Genomic DNA, 5112 nt, shown 5'->3' on the forward strand with positions numbered 1-5112 from the left:
GAGCATAAATACGCACACACATGTACACACAGACACACACGCACGCGGCGCGCACATACGCTAACACATACACACACATGCACACACACATTATTATATACTGTAATAAAGATTTCAAACTCTGTAACAAGGGGAGCAATTTCGGGGGATGTGATATCTACGTCTGTTTCAACGACAGCAGTGCTCACATAGTACTGATTTTATTGGCCCCGTAAGTGCTGAAAGTGCAAAGTTAACAACGGTGGAATCTTGTTGTCAAGATTCCTTCATTTAAATAAGCGAACGTGAAATTAGTGTTTGTTGTCGCAGGTGAATTCTGCGTAAGATTGGGGAGATTGTTCTTTATTGCATTCTCTTCCACTTCCGATTAAAACTCGTATTCTATGACGGTTGAAATAATCCTGCTTCTTTTTCCATCTTTTTAAAATCACCACCAATCAATATTTAGCCATCGAATTCTAAATAGCATTCTGAAGATTGCAAACAGCAGATATAGCTGCAAGCATGTCTCTCAGATGTAACAGCATTATAAATGCCGAAGTTTCCTCTAAAATGTATTCGAACACATTATCGTTTTCCAATAATCTTACCTAACTACAGGCATTTAAAAAAAAGTAGTATAATTCCTTCCTGAACAGTTCACCACAGTTATCCATTTTTTAATATTTAGTTAGTTGTTGGTCTTCACGCCGCAATAGACTGCAATGAAATATTTCCTAAACTTTGGGTCTCACTAAAGGCAACCGTAGAATAATTTTATGAGTCCATTTCTTTTAAGCTGACGAGTTTGTAGAATCGTTAGCACGATAAGCAAAATGCTTATAGGAACTTTGACTGTTTTTACGTTCTGATTTTCTCTTCTGCCGAGGTTGATTTCACATTTCATAGATTGAGGGTCGATGGAATAAGTACCACTCGAATTGATATATTCGACTTACTCCTTGCACCGAAGTTGTTGTTCTGGGACTACAATTTGAAAACAATGTTAGGATTTTTTTTTCTCTAACGGTTGATTTTTTTGTAACCCGTCGTGAAATCAGAATTTCCATTCTAGAGATGCTGACGAAGATTTACGTTGTTAGCTTGAGATTTGTGTTCGAGGTACGTCAAACTTTGACTGTTTGAAAAACTTCTCACTAAAGACAGATCTTTCCTTGGTCGATAGAGCGTATTAGATATGGTACTGATATCACCCCCAAAATACTTCAGAAAAAAGTCATCCATGGGACAAATTTGGCAGTTTGTAGCATGATCTGCTAATTTTCGTTGCTGTTGTCTAGTAGCAAATTGTTCGTTGTTTCATTAATACAGCCATCACCTGTTATATTTAAATATATATTCTATATATTTGTTAGATCATGCAACTAATTCTATACGAGCATGGAATTTCTTCCTTGGATGTCATTATGTGGCGCCGTTGGGCGATTATCTACAGAATACCATGTGGCAAGATTTTAGCTTCCGAGTTCAGTCCTGCTCCATGGCGCTTTGAGCATTTCTCTTCTACTATAACCTTGGTCCGGCCAAAGTGTGGATTTGCTTGACGTAAACTGAAAGAAGCCGTATGTATGTATGTATGTATGTATGTATGTATGTATGTATGTATGTATGTATGTATGTATGTATGTATGTGAGTGTGCTTCTGTGAGTAGTGTATGTTTATGTGTGTGTGTGTGTCTTTGTGTCTGTGTTTACCTACCATATTTTGACAACCAGTGTTGGAGAATTTCCATCCCCTTAACCAATCAGTTCGGTATAAGAGACCGATAGAATAAGTACGATGTTTTAAAATAAAATAAGTACAGAGGTGTATCCGTTCGACTACAATACTACAAGGTGGTGCACCTCTAAAGCCTCAATGTAATCACTGAAACAATAACAGATTAAACAACGATAAAAGATACTCTAGTTCTGTTGTTTTCTCTTCAACGTTTTGTTATCCTTAAGACTCAGGAATGTTGAAAAGAACAAACAAAAAGAAAACAGGAAACAAAAAGCAATTCAAATTATTTTACGAATACATTTTGCAAAGTTATATGCTTGTTCCAGCTTCCATAATATTAATAGCACGTGATATACGTATTGTAAAACTTGTTTACAAAATTCTGCAAGAGGATTTCTCAAGATAGTAACTTATCGATATCACCTGTTTCTATTTTTGTCTTCTTCTTGAAGCAAATCTTTATATGGCAACGCAAAAGGCCTCCGGCTTCTTTTCTCAAGCCCCATACTGTACACATAAGCTACTGGCATTCATTCTCCGTTTATCCCCTTGACATCGTTTATACATACCTTAAAATATTCGCTTATTCGTTAATTTGCATTTAAATGTCGGCGATTTTCTACTGTTCTATCCGTCTGTAAATTATTGATGATTTCTCGATTTCTCAGATCCTCTTTGCATGAATCAAAGGTAATGTTTAATATATTCAGCTAATATTTTATGGAATCCTGGAAATCATAATGCGTGTGTCCGTGGTCTTCCTTAAAATATATAACGAACTTCCAGTTGAAGACATTTCATTCTTCAGTATTGATTGTTCCCCCTACCTTGCAAATCCCTGTCATTTCCCGCATACAAAGCGCATCTTTCAACTTTTATATAGGTGACTTCTAAATACTGCCTGAACAATTTTTTTCTTCTCAATAGATAACAATCAATTTACGCCCGATCGACAGTCGAAAATTCCAAGTGTTGTCATATATCTCCTGTTATGAATATTTCTGTTTTACTCTGTTGAATTCCGTCTCACCCAATCTCACCGTGAGCAAAATGAGGGGAATAAGCAATTAGATGCAAATGGAAACTCTGGCGAGTACCATTTATTATCGATCAATTACGATATCCGTATTCTCTGAAAGAACTAAGCTTTTAGCAATAAATAGAGGCAATTTCATTCTTTATTGAAATATTCTATCACATAATGCCTTACTTTCTTGTGAAATAAAATTCTTTAACGACGAGGAACATTGCCCAGGATTGCTTTTGCTTCTGCTTCCAACTCCAATGAACACATTCAGAAACATCTCAACTCCAGGATTAAATCGATAAATGATATTCATTATATTTACTAAACATTGAACATTTTAAGGAGTGTTCACCCGGTGTTTTGACGATTTGTTAAGCTCTGTAATGTATCAATATCCAAAGTGTTGCGTTTCATGTTCAAGCCACAGTGCAAAATTTGTATAGCACGTGTGTCCTTCTAACTGCATTACTAAAGTCCTTCTCCCTCTCATGTATATATCTCCATTCTTAGGGAAATAAATGGGAAATAGTTGTTGCTCTCTTTATTCTTTTAACGTCATATCGATTCTGCCATATTTTTCTGGGAAAATCTTAGTTTTTCTGGATAAGTTTATGGTTCGTAAAGCATATATTTTTACGTTCTGGCATTAATTCAAAGATTCCTTTTTATGTTTAAAGGCTTCGAAGCAATTACATCCAGATTTCACGTCTCTGTTGTTGTAAGGTTCATCGATGTGATTTCAGTTTCCTTTTCGTTCTCTTTCATTCGTATTGTCTCTTCTTCCTTAAAATAGCGCCCTCCTCTGTTATAAATACTCTTTGCAATCTCATTCATTCATATTTTCTCTTCTTTTATGATGCTTCACTCGTGTTCATTCCAGTAAATCACTTCTTATGTGTTTGTCTTATCAGTCCCCTCATATTCTCAAAGTCGCTTTTGTTAGCACATGTCTTTGAACGCTGCCCCAAAAATATGATATATTCAAACACCTTTCAGTCGCCGACAAGAATTATGTTGCCTAAGGTGTATGCAGAGATTATATATATATATATATATATATATATATATATATATATATATATATATATATATATTCGTTCAATGAAAAAAATATATATAAGAGAAAACAGAAACAAGAGAGGAAGAAATTATGATCTCCGCGCATCCTCCTTACTCATTAATCAAATCACAAAATACACTTTCAGTAAATGATTCACACAGCTGTCTACTATATTTTAGAGAGTATTACACTTCGTATTAAAACAATAACGTATATATATATATATATATAATATATATATATATCACCACGTTGATTCGCTAGCTTCTACACGCATTTTTTTCTCTCCTTGTTTCTCTCCGTGTTTCTTTTCTGTGTATCTTTCTGTTGAAGAGCGTAGGCTCGAAACGTAAAAGACTTGTTTGATTTATATTCCTGAGCGCCATACTAATGCAATTGTTTGTTTGTATTCCACCTGCCTTCGTCTTTTGTTTATTTTCATAAAACTTTCCGTTATATATATATATATATATATATATAGATATATATATATATATATATATACTGAAAGTGTTACTTAGAGTTTCACGTTCCAGTTCGTCGGGCAGTTTTGTTTAGAATATATATATAATTGGTTCACAGGAGTTGGTCTACCGTAGTGTCTGGGTTCATCTTTTAACCCGGAGACGTTGGCAAGTTTCTATCCATAGCATCGGGTAAATCAAAACCTTTTAAGTGCATTTGGTAGAGTGAGATCGAATAATACCTCTCTCTCTCTCTCTCTCTCTCTCTCTCTCTCTATATATATATATATATATTATATATATATATATATTTATATTATATATATATATATATATATTCGTTCAATGAAAAAATATATATAAGAGAAAACAGAAACAAGAGAGGAAGAAATTATGATCTCCGCGCATCCTCCTTACTCATTAATCAAATCACAAAATACACTTTCAGTAAATGATTCACACAGCTGTCTACTATATTTTAGAGAGTATTACACTTCGTATTAAAACAATAACGTATATATATATATATATATATATATATATATATATATATCACCACGTTGATTCGCTAGCTTCTACACGCATTTTTTTCTCTCCTTGTTTCTCTCCGTGTTTCTTTTCTGTGTATCTTTCTGTTGAAGAGCGTAGGCTCGAAACGTAAAAGACTTGTTTGATTTATATTCCTGAGCGCCATACTAATGCAATTGTTTGTTTGTATTCCACCTGCCTTCGTCTTTTGTTTATTTTCATAAAACTTCCCGTTATATATATATATATATATATGATATATATATATATATACTGAAAGTGTTACTTAGAGTTTCACGTTCCAGTTCGT

This window comes from Octopus sinensis, linkage group LG15 (genome assembly GCF_006345805.1).
Source record: "Octopus sinensis linkage group LG15, ASM634580v1, whole genome shotgun sequence".
Taxonomy (NCBI): Eukaryota; Metazoa; Mollusca; class Cephalopoda; order Octopoda; family Octopodidae; genus Octopus; species Octopus sinensis.